This window comes from Thamnophis sirtalis, unplaced genomic scaffold (genome assembly GCF_051295495.1).
Source record: "Thamnophis sirtalis isolate CommonGarterSnake01/CBP01778 unplaced genomic scaffold, rThaSir2_p1.2 scaffold_4, whole genome shotgun sequence".
Lineage (NCBI taxonomy): Eukaryota > Metazoa > Chordata > Lepidosauria > Squamata > Natricidae > Thamnophis > Thamnophis sirtalis.
In genome coordinates this window covers 69,336,645-69,354,199 of record NW_028261384.1, presented here as the reverse complement: position 1 = coordinate 69,354,199, position 17,555 = coordinate 69,336,645, and the positions used below count along the sequence as shown (strand labels likewise).

At 36.7% G+C, this 17,555-nt stretch overlaps 1 protein-coding gene across 8 annotated transcripts in view; it reads left to right on the top strand.

Moving 5' to 3' along the window:
- Positions 1-17,555, top strand: part of ELMO1 (engulfment and cell motility 1) — a 562,024-nt gene that overhangs the window by 415,526 nt on the left and 128,943 nt on the right. The window contains exon 1 of one of the 8 annotated variants that reach the window (XM_087713092.1): positions 7,636-8,130. The exons of the other annotated variants lie outside the window; for them this stretch is intronic. The gene's annotated coding sequence lies outside the window, so the exon portion shown is untranslated. Of the gene's footprint in view, positions 1-7,635; positions 8,131-17,555 lie in introns of those variants that run through there. 8 annotated transcript variants of the gene reach the window in all.

Sequence of the window (17,555 nt, the reverse complement as noted above, 5' to 3'; positions counted from 1 at the left end):
TATCGCTTTATTGGTTGTATCTTATGATCTTATGTATACTGAAAGCTGAATGCATCAGTGTCAAATTCTTTGTGTGTCCAATTCAGTGGTGGGTTTCAAAAAATTTTAAAACCTCTTCTGTAGGTGTGGCCTGTTTTGTGAGAGTGGCTTGCTGGCCATGTGACTGGGTGGGAGTGGCTTGTTGGTTATGTGACTGGGTGGGAGTGGCTTGTTGGTTATGTGATTGGGTGGGAGTGGCTTGTTGGTTATGTGACTGGGTGGGAGTGGCTTGGTAGTCATGTGACTGGGTGGGCGTGGTCAACTTGTAAAACATGGTGAAACTCACTTAACAACGCTCTTGCTTAGCAACCAAAATGTTGGTTCAGAAACTCTGGCATTTGAAGCCAGGAACCTCCTCCTGATCCAATTACACTTGGCCAATAAAGAGTATAGTAGAAGTAGAATGATAACAACTGATGGAAAAATAAAGTTGACCTCCGTGAAACAAATAATGTTACTAAGGAACCATATACCATAAACTCTTTTGAGTTATTAAAAAATGAAGTCTACACAAAAGTCTTTATGGAAAAGAAGGAAAATATTGTTCAGAGATAGAAATAATCAAACATTTGTGTAAGATACAGATAAAGAATAAGTACATCTTACTTTACTATTTTTTAAAAAAAAAATAGGTATTTTTTCTGATTGTGAAATGCTTATCATGCACATAGAAAAAGAACAGTAGAAAACCAGTTTTTGAATTTTTTGGATTTTTTTGATGAGGTTATATATTATCCTAAATATATAGAATAGGAATAGGAATAGAATAGAATTCTTTATTAGCCTTGTGTGATTGGACACACAAGGAAAATTGGTCTTTGGTGCATATGGTCTCAGTGTACATAAAGAAAAGAAATAAAATATAGTCATCAAGAATCATAAGATATAACACAGTGATGGTCATAGATACTAATAAGCAATCAAATCATACTAGAAAACATAAAACAATATATATTGTAAAGATACAAGAAACATGGTTATGGCCATAAGTAGGTAGAGATAAGTACTAGACAGGATGAGAATAATAATAGTAATACAGCCTTAATAAATAATTTGACAGTGTTGTGGGAATTAATAAAGTATTGCTTGTTTATTGAATAAAGAACAATGGCTGGCTGCATACAACATTCTAAGCCAAAATCAAACAAAACATCGTGATTTAGCACTGAATATGAACAAATGTAGTTTTTCATAATTTTCATTACTTTAAGTGGTATTCCCTTCACTAGCACATTCGAAATATATTTGGAATGTAAAATAGTGAATTATCAGACAAGGAATTGTTGACTCAAGATACTTAGAAGGAAACAAAGTAAGTACAGACTTAAAACAAGCACCTAAATCATTTTCCTTTCACAGGATGGAGACATATTCTCTGTCTCTACAATATTATCAGTGGTGAATTTTCTTTTGTACAGCTTTATTTATCTCTAGCTGTATTACAAATTTGCAAAGATATTTAAATATAATTATACTAAGTATAAATTCTTGCATTGGTTTCAAATGACCATTCACTGAAATAAATGAGAGGTGTGTTAACATGATTACAGTTAGAAGGCATAATTGTGTGAGAACAATACAAGAAATAGATGCAGTTTCTATCCTCAGTTATTTTTAAATGTATGTTATGCAAAGAATGGATTCTCACATAAGATCCAAATATTTAAAAGGTAAAATGCAAATTCCCTTTTACTAAAGTACTAAAGTATTAAGTATTTAGTACAATAAGTACTAAAAAACTTATTAATTATTTCAGTGATGAAAAACATTGGTAGGGAGTTTTTTTCTCTATTTGTAAACATTTATTATCTTACCAGACTCCAAACATATATTATCACAGTATTTATGAATTTAAGAAACAGTATTCTATAAGGTGTAGGGATGCCAAATCTTGGGAGAATGGTGTTCCAAAAGGCAGCTATGGAGAAATCCTGCTTAGTTGACAGCATTTCAGAAAAGACCTGGACTGCTCCCACCTTATCTGACCTGATGGAATGGGTAGATATCCTTAGGAGAAGAGTGGGAGCCTGGTTCAATGTCATTTAAAGATGATAGCCAGCATCCTGAAATTCACACCATTTAGATTTTTAGATTTAGATTTTAATAGCATTTATAGGCCGCCCTTTTCCCTGAGGGGACTCAGGGCGGCTTACAATAATAAAGGAAGGGGAGTGAAGACAAAACATAAAAAGAAATGTGCAATAACTGAAAAATACTAAAAACACAACATTCTCTCAGCATTCGGGAGGGGCGGAAGAGTTTATCCCCAGGCCTGACGGGCTAGCCAGATCTTGAGGGCTGTACGGAAGGCCTGGACTGTGGTCAGGGTACGAATCTCCACGGGGAGATTGTTCCATAGCGTCGGAGCAGCAACTGAGAAGGCTCTCCTCCGGGTAGTCGCCAGTCGGCACTGACTGGCGGATGGAATACGGAGGAGGCCCGCTCTATGCGATCTGATGGGATGCAGGGAGGTTATTGGCAGGAGGCGGTCTCTCAAATAGTCAGATCCACTACCATGGAGCGCTTTATGGGTGGTAAGTAAGACCTTGAATTGCACCCGGAGATCTACAGGCAGCCAGCGCAGCTCGCGGAGGATAGGTGTTATGTGGGCGAACCGAGGTGCGCCCACTATCACTCGCGCGGCCGCGTTCTGTACTAGCTGAAGTCTCCGGGTGCTCTTCAAGGGCAGCCCCATGTAGAGCACGTTGCAGTATTCCAGCTTAGAGATCACAAGGGCTCGAGTGACTGTCGTGAGAGCCTCCCGATTCAGGTAGGGCCGCAACTGGCGCACCAGGCGAACCTGGGCAAATGCCCCCCTGGTCACAGCCGATAGATGGTGATCAAAACTCAGCTGTGGATCCAGGAGGACTCCCAAGTTGCGGACCCTGTCTGAGGGGTATAAATTTTGTCCCCCCAGCCTGATTGATGGTACGGTGGTCAAATTATTGGGAGGAAAACACAACAGCCACTCGGTCTTGTCTGGGTTGAGCACCAGTTTGTTTGCTCTCATCCAGTCTTTAACAGCTTCCAGACCCTGTTCCATCACGTCCACCGCTTCATTGAGTTGGCACGGGGCGGACAGATACAATTGAGTATCGTCCGCATATTGGTGATACTTTATCCCGTGCCTCCGAATGATCTCGCCCAGCGGTTTCATGTATATGTTGAATAGGAGGGGGGACAAGACCGACCCCTGTGGCACCCCACATGTTAGGGGCCTCGGGGACGATCTCTGCCCACCCACCAACACCGACTGCGACCTGTCCGAGAGGTAGGAGGAGAACCACTGCAAAACAGTGCCGCCCACTCCCACCTCCCGCAGTCGTCGCAGAAGGATACCATGGTCGATGGTATCGAAAGCCGCTGAGAGGTCAAGGAGAACCAGGATGGACGCAAAGCCTCCATCCCTAGCTCTCCAGAGATCATCGGTCAATGCGACCAAAGAGGTTTCTGTGCTGTAACCTGGTCGGAAGCCGGACTGGAAGGGGTCAAGATAGTTTGCTTCCTCCAAGGTACGCTGAAGCTGGAGGGCCACCACTTTCTCAACAACCTTCCCCACATAGGGAAGGTTGGAGACTGGACGGTAGTTATTAAGAATAGCTGGATCCAGGGACGGTTTCTTCAGAAGGGGTCTCACCACCGCTGCCTTAAGCTCGGTGGGAAAATGCCCCTCCCGAAGAGATGCCACAGCAACCGCTTGGATCCAGCCTCGTGTCACCTCACTGCTGTTGGCAACCAGCCAGGAGGGACACGGGTCCAGTACACAAGTGGAGGTACTCACAGCTCGCATAGCCTTGTCCACATCCCCAGAGGCAACTTCCTGAAACTCAACCCAGAGATGGTTTGCCAAGTCTTTCCCCTGTGTCTCAGCTGGCTCTGCAAGAGTGGAGTCCAGGTCCGCTCGAAACCGGGCAACTTTGTCCGCCAAGAACTGAACATACTCCTCAACCATGATCCTGAACTGTCCATAGGCCATCTACCAGTGCAATTAATACTGCTGCAGTGCTGTAACCTACCTGAACCGTCAACTGAAAAGAGTTCAGATAGATCCAAGTCCTCTGAAACTGAGTGCTGACCATCCTCTTAATAACTTTTTCTAAAAAGAGAAGTTGGAGACAAAACAAAAAGTATTTAATGCAATTGAATCCAAGGATGGCTTGTTAAGAAGGGGTTGTACCACTGCCTCCTTCAAGTGAAGCAGTACCAGTTCCTCCCACAATTATTGGTGTTACAATTTATCCCAGTTTTTAATATGTAATTCAAGGCAGAAACTATTTTATATGTAACACCTACCGCAAACAACGCCAGCTAAACATGGCTATTTTCCCCATAAAAACAACTATGAGATAGATTGAGCTGAGAGAGAATGGCCCAAAGTCACCCAGCCAGTTTTAATGTGTAAGGAAGGTCTAGAACTCACAGTCCTCTGATTTCTAGGTATAACCACTACATAAAGATAGCTGGCAAAGAAGTATTAATCACCACTTGGACTTAACCGTGTGCTGCTTCTAGACCTTAGCCAACAAGAAAGGGGGGGGGGTTTCAGAAGACATGTGGCAAAGTTTACTACCCCGAGGATTTTGTCAACTTCCTTGAGAGTAAGCTCAAACTCTTTCCAGATAACCAAGCTTAGATGTGCCCTCATTACTTCCAAAGAAATTGCCCTGCCAGCATTTAACTCCAAATGAAGCCATACATCTTTATCCAGCAGGTGCCAAAAATATTCCTCACAGCAGCCCTGCAAGGGCTTCCCTGTCCCTCCTTATTCAGAAGGGATCTGGTTACCCTAAATAAGATTGCCAATTAGCTAATTAGATGTTATCAGAGCATAGAAATAATCATCGCCACAAGATAAATCGTAATAAAGACTCCTATCTATGTTCGATCAGCTCCATTATTTGTCTTACTTAGCAGTATTATATGCCTGTGGTGTGAAACAAATAGAAATGGGCCATTACACTATATATCTCTGCAGGCTGCATATTGACTTAGAAAGCTACATATGTTTATTTATTTATTAATTCATCAACGCATTAAAATAAGATAGCAACTAGATATATATATTTTTTATACACACACAAAATAAAAAGTATAAAAAAGCAAGAAACATTACAGATTTATCAATTTGTTTTAAAATGCTCATGGTCACTCATCCTGGCTATCCCCTGACTGATTATTGCAACATAGTATATATGGGGCTATCCTTGGAAATCATCTGGAAGCTCCATTGGTCCAGAATGCAGCACCATGGCTAATTATGAGTACAACTTGCAATGCTGTCTACAATGCTACTCTGTGAGCTGTACTGACTCCCAGATGGCTTGCAGGTGCAATTCAAAGTGTCACTTTTCACTTTTAAAACCCTACATAACAAGAAACAGAGTGATTTGGAAGACCATCTTTTTACTGCCTTTAACAAGCTTCCATAGAGAAGCCACGCTCCAGATTTGAGATCTTGTCAAAAGATCCTTACAGCTGCAATTAAGTTGAACTTGTGCAGGAATGCTTCTTTTTTGTTGTTGTTGTTGGTGGTGGTGTTGGTGGTGGTGGTGGTGGTGGTGGTGGTGGTGTGTGTGTGTGTGTGTGTGTGTGTGTGTGTGTGTGTGTGTGTGTTATTTGATTTTTTTAAATATTTCCCAATTGAATTTTAATTTGGTTCAGGATGCAGTTAGTGTTGTGGCCTCACATACAGCTAATGGGCCATGTGTTTCATACATCAGTTTTAGTCATCTCTTACGTTGCTTCATATTCTGAAGGTCCTTAGTAATTATGGAGTGTCTCTGGCTCCATAAACATACAGCATCCACCTAGTCATAATCTATCCCAAGATCCCAGTTGCATTCTTATTCCAAGCCACAACCAGGACCTTTACTGCACCATGCTTCAGATGCTCTGAAAAGACATCAAGCTGTTTCTGAAACCCAGTTGGGTCCATTAGTCTCTAGAGATGGCCAATCAAATAAGACCCAGTTCCCTGCAGTGGACGCTAGCCCAGAGAACTCCGGAGACAAGAGAACATGATTTGATCATCCTACAAACCCAGATGACATGTACAAGCAGCATGCTGAAGTGTGTCAATTCCATGTTGTTGTACTTCTGCTATTCAATATTTTCAGAGTGTCCCAAAGTCTATAATTTTAAATTATGCATATTAAATATAACTTCAAGATCTCTGGTTTAATAGATTTTAACAGTTACTTAATGATTAAAAGTATTGCTCATAGCTTCTATAAGAAAAGTCTATATATACCTAGCCCTATCCCAACACTTCACGTTACTACAGTTAGTCTGTGCTTAACAACCAGTGCTTAGTAACTGCTCAAAGTTATAAGGGACCTCCCCAAAACTATTAATGACTACATTTTAAAGTTATGCGATCACACAATCACGATTTTAGTGATTTCTTTCTGGAAACCCCCACCCACCCATTTGGATGTTAAGGATTCATTTAACAACCACTACATTTGCTTAATGATCACTACAAAAAAAATCATAGAATTGGGTATGATCAGGTGATGACCCACTTAATGGCTACCATGATTTAATGACCATAATTCCAATGCAGAACCACCTGTAATGTCATCAAGAATAATACCTGCCTTTTAGCCTGTTTTTTTTCACACATGGAACAATTAAATCACCTGTTTCTACATTTATTCCAGTTATTTTTTCTTCTCATTTTAGAGTATAAATTGAATATAAATTGAATGTACTACAAGCAATTAAAATGGTTCCCTGCTGGTTTATGTACAATTTGCCACAGTTATTTTGCAAAAACATATTAGTGAATAATTATATTAATAATTATTAGCAATAAATTATTTATTTATGTGTAAACATGTTTTAGTTATTTCTTTCTCCTTTCAAAGTAAAGCATAATGAATTTTTGGCATGTAATGAAACATACAATTTCTTTTATTTAGAATACAGAATGATAATAAAATGTATTATAACTATCTTTTAGATTTTGAAAAAAAATATAGTAAAATCTGGAATTAAATGCTTTGGTTATTCAGAGCATATCCATAGTATGTATATACTCTATTTTCTCTAGTTGTTCTATTTTTGCTTAGTTATCTGTTAGAGAGGAATCATTGCAAATTCACTATAATGAAATGAAAATATCTAATGTCTGAAGCAGATGATATTCTAAATTATCAATATACGATATATAAAATTTACGTTGGTAATTATGCAGTGATTCCTATACCTTTTAAACTCTTTATTGTCATAAAGATATCCAAAGATATTGGTTATAGCTATATAAATGAGCATAGGTATTTAATGGAATAGAATGACTACATATTTGAAGATACATTCATTCATTCTCTCTGTGTCTTGCAAATATACACACATACATTTCCCATATTTCATGTTTTAGATATCATTGCATGCAGATAAACTCTCAATGAGATAAGCATTTGGGAAGAGTAGAAGGGAGATGAGATTATATTTGCTTATGAGCTTGGCAACAGATGTTCTACACAAATCCAGCTCCCTGCATCCAGTCAGTTTCCATGGTGATGGAATCAGTAATTGTTGAGCTCAGGCACTCTCCCTCCTCTTCTCCATATAAGTGGAAACTGGGATTGCATCTGAACTCTCGCATGACAATTCCTCAGCCCTAAAAATATAGCAGAATTGTTAATGGGGGTGAGGGTATGCGGAAAAAAGAGGCTGTGTAATCTCTCCACCAGCTCTGGAAGATCTTAGGATCTAAGGCTATCCTCCTAGGAAATATGGCAGCTAAGGATGCTAAATAAATAGGCAGGGGTTTCCCTGAGAAAAGGCAGAGTCAATGATTGGCTGCTTTTTGCTAGGTGCTTGCCAATTGGAGAACAACTAGCCTTCAGCTCTCTAAACATAAGCAAAGCTACATGCTCATTCTTTTTTACTTCAACTATACACCAAAGGTGTGCCAAGAAGCTCTGTTTTCACATGGCTGGCTGAAAACAGATCTCATTAGAAAGCTTCACTGGAGGCTATGTTGTTCAAGATTACTCTTCCTTCTGCAGAAAAGCATTAAGTCATTCTTCTGTGTGGTACCAAAGGAAAATTGGCTGTTGTGAGTGATGGAGCCACAGGATTTCTGTAAGTAAATACCATGGAGTTTTAATCCTCGTTTTTTTTTTTCAATTTGGGAAGAAAGAGTAACACTAACTTGACAAACTGCTAAAGCTTTGGTTTTTTTTAAAACCTAGCAGGTTTTATTTAATTATTCTGATGTATAATTAGTTATTAGTTATTAGCTGTCAGCATTGTCTGCTTCAGATTTGGAAGAATACATAGTGAAAAAAATCTTCAATTTGTTTTAAAATAATTTTATTAGTCCTAATATTTGATACATTTTTAAAAGTATTATTTCATTCAAAGCTTTCTAATAATTAGAGCATTCTTTTTCCCAGTAGCACTGAACAAAGTTAATTCAGATAACAAACCAAATAAATTATGTGCTGGGTATTGTTGTTGTTATTTTCAGCACATTGAATATATGTCTATTCTGCTTGAATTTAAAGAGAGGATTTTGTATTCCAAAAGACATTTTTATACGAATTTATTCCTATGAGGTATAACAATCTATCTATCTTGGACAAGTGAGCAGAGAAATTCAGAATTCTTTCTTTTCTGTGAAAAAGAAACTCTAACTTTATTTACTCTGCTTAGTCAGCTTACATTGCAGTTCCATGCACGTACGTTCAATGTGAGTAACTTGTAGACAACTGTTAATATTTGCAATATATCTCCAGTTTCCTTTTTCCATATCTATCTATCTCAATCTTCCAATATGTGGCTTCTAGTAAGAATTAAAACAACAATATCATTTGATGAAGTCATTGTTCATTATTTTTATATAATTATATCTCATTTTTCCCTCCCAAACATTAAAACATTTTAAGAAAGTAAGTTGATACAATCTGTATTTTTCAAATATCTCTGTTGTGGTTTGTGTTCCAAACTTCTAATCTTAATGCATTTTTGCTCCAAGAATTTCCCATATGTTTTTGAAGGTACATTATAAGAAGGACTCTGTTCTTAAATGTGAATAATCAAATTAAGTCTTTGATCAAAATGTGATGTCCAGAGGCCCTGAAAAAGAAGTTGTACAATAGAACTGAACATTATGAATATTTCCAAATGGATTCTGGAAGGACCTGATAGAACTTCTGTTCAGAATTTATTTGGCTATCAGTTGATTGGATCCAGGCTCATGATTTGAAGAGTCCTTCTGAAAATAATGAGACAAGTATGTCTTAAGTAATTTAAACACTATCGGTTTCATTGCTTAATTCTCTTCATAGCCAAATTTGAAGTCAGTGTAATGATGCTAAGTCTATATGCCCATGCTAATTGTAACTTATAATGAGAAATCATTGTTTCAGAATTTAAGGTAATCCAATTCTGGTACAAACAAAGTAAAATGTTAGCCTTGAAATGAGACATAAATTGGTCAACACGATAACTTATTCTCTTTTGTCAGTGCTATTTTGCACTGAAAGTTCTGCCATAGATAACATTCCATGTAAAAGCTGAAAGCAATTGCTTTTTCTCCTAGAAAAAAATATCAAATGAAAAACATTATGGCTTAAAGCAGCCACTTATCTTTTGCTAATACTTCAGGGATGAGGTTAAAATATAAATCTGCCAGCTTCAGTGATTATTAATATCCAAAGACTGCTTGCTAGGATTCTTTAGTTTCCTATAACCTTGTTTGACAGGATTTGTTTACTAGTCTCTGTGCATTAATGGCTGAACAATGAGGGATTGAGAGGGGAGGCTTTTTAATTGCTAAGCTTTGGGTCATGGATTGTGACTGTCTTGGTATATAGCCACAGTAATGGCTGAATTAAAAAAATCACCCCTGCTGTTAAAGCTCCCTATGAATTCATTTCAGGCTTGAATGTGAATAAGAGTTTTTATTTGCTGTCAGCCTAGGGCTGTTGTGTATTAAGCCAGCTTCACAAAGAATTGGTTTCTGCATCATTATCCCCAAGAATTTGGGCAGGGTGATACACTATTCCAATATTGAAAGTCAGTCAGAAGCTATTGAGATATATCCTATAGGCAACATCAAAATGCATTTCATTGAACTGAATTGATATTGAAATTACTTAACATTATAGACTGACCCTATCTTTGGCTATCTACAAAAGACATTGATATGAATGCTAGATTTCCTTGTCTTTTCTGAAATAAAATTAACATGCCTAGGAGAGGTGCAGCTTAGAGTACAAGATAGTACAGTGTGGGTTTCTCTCAGCTTGTGGTTTAAGGCACATGGATGTATACTGTATGCACTCTTTGACTTTAATAATTTATATTGTTGGATACATGGTTGGTTGGTAGGTTGGTAGGTTGGTTGGTTGGTTGGTTGGTTGGTTGGTTGGTTGGTTGGTTGGTTGGTTTGGATCGAAGTCGGTAATTGGATAGGTTTGATAGGCTCTAAGTATATACAAAGTTATGGCTTGGTTTTGTGGCTTGGCAATCATATTTAGTTTCTTTTAAAAACTTTTGATATAATAAATTGCAGCCTAATCAATGAATTCAAGGATATCAAGACATTTATGTTTTGTTCAACTAGCTTTTCAGATAGCATTATAAAAACCTGGGAGAGGGACAGGCTGTTTTAATAATGCAGGTTCTTTACATAACTTTCTATGTATGAATTTAACAGTGGAACATTACATTATTTTCTATCAAAAGCAGGTAAGGAGGTTTTACCAATCTTAAACACTTTTACTGTAGATATTTGTTATAAAAATCAGATAATGTACTCAATTACCCAAATGAAGAACACAACAGAGTATGAATCCAAGATACAATTGATAATTGTATCTTACATACAATTGGTAATAGTAAAAGAAAATGATTCTAAGATACCAAATATATCACTTTTATTTCATGAATTTTGTTTAGATAATTTCTGATGGGTATTTTAATCAGGAATAATCATGTTCTATTTTATTTCATTATGTTTTTTCATGATCATATATTGTCTGTATATTTTTATAACTTTGCTTCACTGTTCCTTTATCTGAGGATCAAAAGCTGCACTAAAACAATTTTATCGTGCACAGGATATAACCTGTATTACCCCATGTATATATTCCTGGAAGCACAGGATACAAATAGAACACATTACAGTGCGGAAATAGGTGAGGGAGAATCCTGTAAAATTTCAACTTGTGGTACAGGGAATATTGATGGTCAGTGAAGATATGGTAAATATATAGGTGGGAGCTGATTCTAGAGTTTAAACTAGCATATAGAAGTTTAAAATGGTCTAAATGTCAAGTGATTTAGACATTCTCATTCATTGTCTTTCTTGTAAGATGTTTGTGTTCTTTACCTAAATCTCAGAAGACTTCAAATATTAAAAATAATATTTATTTTGGAATCCTCCCAAATTCCAAACAGGGATAGAGCTCATCCTTGTTTGATGCAATAGTCCTCAAAAAATTCAACAAAATAATACACTAGTCTGTCCTTGATTGTTCAAGGAATTCAGAAAAAAATCTTCATGAAGATAACTGTGTATATCAATAGACAAAGTATTTGTTAATAATATTTTTCATCATGTTTTAATGAGATTATATTACATTACATAATGAAGTTACAATTATTACATTGACTAGAAAATGGTGAACATCACATACATTGAGCAAAATAGAAATAACTTTAATTTCTTGTTAACATAAAGAAATTACTTGGAAAAAATTTCCTACATTATTTTTTAAAATATTAACCATTACAAGATATATTATCTCTATGCTTCAGTTCACTTGTTTGATTTCTCCCATGATTCATGCAAGTAAAAACTGATATTACTAAATGAAGCTGAACTAGGTAAAAAGCAGATAATCATACACTTCCAATTAGGTTGACATTTATTTTTGTTCTGTTTTTTTTCAGGGTTATTATTAAGAAAAATTTAGCCCTCTTCTGAAAATTTATGAACAATAAGAACTGTCAGTTTTTACAGTTTTTACAATCCTACAATTGTTCCTGCATTTTCTTGAAATTCTTCTACGTTGTATATGAAGCAGAATATTTTTTGGCTGTTACTTAAGAGTAGTCAAAGAGTTAGCTGCTGGTATTATAAGTAGAATGTCTTTGATTATAGAACTTTAGGAATACAATTTGGTCTGTTTTTTAACTTTGACAAATATCAGTATCAGAAATATCTTAGCATTATTAAAACAAGAATGCAAGCAACACAAGAATGCTAAACTGTATAATATCCTTGGACAGCTAAAAAATAAGCTGAATGTAATGGGAATTTCTGCTTTTTTATAGTCAATAAATTATCAGGTGTTTTTTTTTTCAATTGTAATGGATTCTTCTGAGCAGCAGGTAGCCTTTTCTGTCAAAAGGCTAGTATGCCAAATTTCCTGTAAACATGATTATTGATTAAACCAAGCTTTCCATAATTTTCTACATTTTTCTTGTAGTGGATTTATAGATTTGTACAAGTAAATCATGCTGCAAAATATGTCTTTTCACTTACACTTGAGGTCAGGAGAAAATCAAAAGTTCTTGGAGAAAATTGATTTGCTTACCTCAGAAATATCGATGTAGTATCTCCATAGCAATAAGTAAACCTTAGTCCCATAGCAGCCTGTGAATTATTTTAGCATATAGGAAATGTAAGTATAGGAATGCAGGAATGAGTTATGATCTTATCCTTAATGTTCTAATCTTCAATTGCCTTGTACATGTATAAGTATGCACAAATAGACACAGCCCATGCTGCTACAGCTTCACACATTGCTTCTAGAAACTGTGATAGATGAATATGTCCAAGTAATTTCAAGGATCTCATAACTTGTTGTTGGGATAAATGCTGATGGCTAGAGAACAAGCAAGGTCTTAACCACATATCCACTAACTCCACAAGTGGGCTGTTCTCAACTTCCCATTGTATCTTCTTCTGAACTTGGTGGAATTGCTTGCTCTCTCCTCCCCTCCAACTTCACCACCTACTTCCTGGGCCATGAGTGCATGCAAGCACCCTTACACAGGGCAAGTATAATGATACTAGGGGCAACAATCATTGCCATGGGACACCACCTATCCACCCCATTCACCATCAATCCACTTCTATTAACTATCCTCTCCCCACTATCCTATTCATTGTCCTCTCACTTCCTGACCCCAAACAGGCACTATCTGAACAAAACATATGACACTTTGGAATTAGACACATATCTCAGTTTCTAGATGGCAGAAACTAAAAGAGGTGAAATGTTAGAAGAAGCTAAGCAGGACAAATGGAGCACCAACAACTTGTCTCAGATATAGAGGGCAACAATCCTGAGAAGGTATGGGGCTCAGGTCAAAAAACCAATCCATTGACCCAATTTCACTTGTACTGCCCCGGCTCCCTCCAGGTGCACTTCACATCACCTTTCCCAAAATACTCTGCTGAGTTCCAGAGAGTCTATCAGAATATTGCTCTGCCAAGTTTGCTTTATTTCCAAATAAGGGGAAAAGGGAATATTCAAGTTTCATCTTCTCATAGCCACAAGTACCCAAGGATCAGGCCTGAGATCATCTAAATAGCTTATAAAAATGAAGGAGATTACCAGTAAAGCAATTTCTGTGAAAGTATTTGATAATGTAATTTGGAAATTTATAATATTCCAATTAGAGATGATGAAATTTGGAGAGCAATTTACAAAAATGATAGAAAAACTATACAATACTCAAATAGCCAAAGTTCTTATGAATGGAGACCTAACGGATAAGATTGAAATAAAGAAGGGAGTTAGACAGGGATGTCCTCTCTTCCCCTTATTGTTTATATTAACTTTGGAAATATTGCTAAATGAAATCAGCAAAGATCGGGAAATAAAAGGATTAAAAATCAAAAATGAAGAATACAAGACCCAAGCCTACACTGATGACCTAGAATTTATACTGGAAGACCCATTGGAATCTGGCCCCAAATTAATGCAAAAATTAAAAGAATTCGGGAAGGTGGCAGGAGTAAAAATTAACAAAAGTAAAACTAAAAATATGACGAAAAAACAAGAGGAAATATTAAATGCAAACAAGAAAGTGAAATATTTGGGGATTTGGATGTCGACAAAGTGTTCTACAATCAGAGGACAACTATAATAAATTAATGATGCAAATAAAGAAAGATATAGAAAGTTGGAAGAATATACAGCTATTACTATTGAGATGTGTTGCCACATGGGATGTGTTGAATATTCGTCCAAGAATTTTATTTCTGTTACAAGCCATACCAATTAATCCCGGCAAAACATTCTTCCAAGAATTAAACAAACTAACATCCAGATTTATATGGCAAGGGTGAAAAGTGAGGATCAAATTAAACCTAATGCGGGACAGCAAGGAGAGAGGAGGCCTAGCACTATCGGATTGGGAGTTATACTCACAAGCCTCAACACTAACGTGGCTTAGGGATTGGATGGAGTTAAAAACAAAAGAATCTTGACTTTAGAAGGCCATGATTTGCAAGTAGGATGGCATACATTCCTATGGGATGTTAAAAACAAAATCCGTAAATACTTTCAAAAGCATTTAATTAGAAGTGTGTTACTCCAAAATTGGCACAAAAAATAATAATAATTACACAGAAATTTCAAATTGGCTATCCCTGACAGAAATTATGATACATCCAAATTTTACAGATATAAACAAATTGATAAGATACAAAGATTTAATAAATGGGCAGGGAAATCTGAAAACAATCCAAGAACTGGGAGAACAAGGCATGAAAGTAGACTGTCTAACCTACTTGCAAATTAAATCTAGATACACAAATGATATCAAAACATATGAAATCCAAATAGAACAACATGAATTAGACAAAATAATCCAAAATAGAGAAAAAATGATAGGGAGAGTATATAAATTTCTTTTAAAATATAAAATGGAAGAAGAAGTAGTAAAGGAGCAAATGGTAAGATGGGCACAGAACTTTGGGTACAATATCGAATTGGAAAAATGAGAAAAATTGGGGGAACTAATTTAAAAGTGACTATGTCAGTGGCATACAAGAAGAACCAGTATAAAATGTTTTACAGATGGCACCTACCCCCTGTAAGGTTAGCAAAAATATCACCAACGATATTGCCAAAATGTTGGAAATGTGAAAAAGCTCATGGAACATATTATCACACATGGTGGACGTGCAAGGCGGCCAAAAAATATTGGAAAAAGATTAAAAATTGGTTGGAGTCAATAAAAGGAGACCAAATTGATTAGAAACCAGAGGCATTTCTATTAGAAATAATGACTAAATATAAAAAAGAGACTTTATATTTAATTTTACACATAATCACTAGCATTATGTTATCACTAGACTAGGATTGCTTTCGCTCAGATATGGAAAAACAAATCGACAGTGAATGAAGATGAAATAATAAGAAAGATTCTGGACTGTGCTGAGATGGACAAGTTAACAAAAGAAATTCATGGAAAGGAAGAGACAGAATATTATCTGATATGGGGGAAATGGTATAGGTGGTTGGAGGAAAGAAAACCTAAGAAAAATAAAAATTACAAACTAAGGATAAATGTCATATATATGCATATACATATAAATACACATACATGTATGTATGTATAGTGTCACAACCCCTGGTATGCCCAAACATGGGAGGAAGCATACTGCTTCCTTTCTCTGTCTATCGCCTCATCACAAGAGACTATCACGACAGAAAGCCATAATTTTTACTGTTGCCTTTGTTACATTTGTGTTGCATTTATCACCACAAATGCAACACAAATATATATATATATGTATGTGTGTATGTATATATGTATGTGTGTGTGTGTATGTGTATGTATGTATGTGTGTGTGTATATATATATATATATATATATATATATATATATATATATATATATATATATATATATATATATATATATATATATATATATATATATATATATATATATATATATATATATATATATATATATATATATATATATATATATATATATATATATAAAGTCACAACCCCTGGTATGCCCAAATATGGGAGGAAGTCCACTGCTTCCATTCTCTGTCTATCGGCTCATCATAAGAGACCATCCAGACAGAAACCCAATATTTTTACTGTTGCCTTTGCACAAATACAACATACATACATATACATATACATATACATATACATATACATATACATATACATATACATATACATATACATATACATATACATATACATATACATATACATATACATATACATATACATATACATATACATATACATATACATATACATATACATATACATATACATATACATATACATATACATATACATATACATACATACATACATACATACATATATATATGGCCCTCCCTCCTGCAACGGAAACAAGTGAACGGTTTGGCTTTGCCTGTGGAGGTTCCCTTTCCTTCACCCCTGATTCGGAAAGGGGGCTTTCGAGTCGGTGGGGGTGATTTTTCAGCCCTCTCTCTCTCTCTTTCATCTCTTGCACGTTGCAGTCTAATCAAATCAAGCTCAATGTCTGCTGCATTTTCATACCAAGCGGTAACGCGCTTGGGAAGGTGACGATTAACACACTGTTGATAAATGTCCTCATTTAATCCTAACGCAAATTGGTCCAAAAGCACCTCTTGAGACCACCCTCTCATATAAGCAGTGAATTGTTGAAACTCCTGAATATATTGAGACACCGGTCTATCCCCCTGTCTCAGGGTCATAAATTTCAACTTTCCCCGTTTCTCAGTCAGGGGGTCATCAAATCTTCTCTTAAACGCAGTCGTAAAAGCGTCAAAATCCCTCAGGAGGGGGGAATTGCTTTGGTGTAGACTTAAGCACCATTCGGCTGCCTCTTCTTCCAAAGCAAGCAACACCATTCGTACTTTTATGTCATCCGATTCTAATTCGGGGCCATAAACTTCCATAAAGTTATAAACTTGCATAATGAAGAGGCCCAGTTTTTTTGGATTCCCGTCATATTTCACAGTTAAGGGAGGGATTTTTGCCATTCTGCATCTTCTAGGGGGCCCCCCAGCTCTGGCAACTGCCCTGGCTGGGGGGGGGAGAAGCAGTTTCTGGGTTAGTTTGCTCCCATCCCCCCACGGCCTCTTCACCCTCCCTGAATTTTTGCATAGAGTACCTTTGTTCAAAGTCCTCCGTTTGATCTCTTTCTCGGGGTCTTCGTTCGGGCAAGATTTGTCCCATCTCAAGTGGCTTCGCCTGTTGTTTTCTCCTGGTAACTCCAGCATCCCAACTTGCGCTGTCCTCCTTTTGTCCCACAGTCAAGGACCATCGGGGGGGAATCACAGGGCCCGCTATTTCCAACTCAGCCATTCTCTCAGGTAATGATGGGTCAGCGGTTTCCTTTTCAATTTCTTCATCGCTTGCTTGCAAAGACATCGTCCTCGTTTCTTCTTGAAAGTACACCCCCCATGGAAGGTTGAAATCTCCTGGTGGGGTGCAAGTGAGATTTCGCTTACTGTCAGCACCTCTCCATTAGATAATTAGGAAAGAAAGACC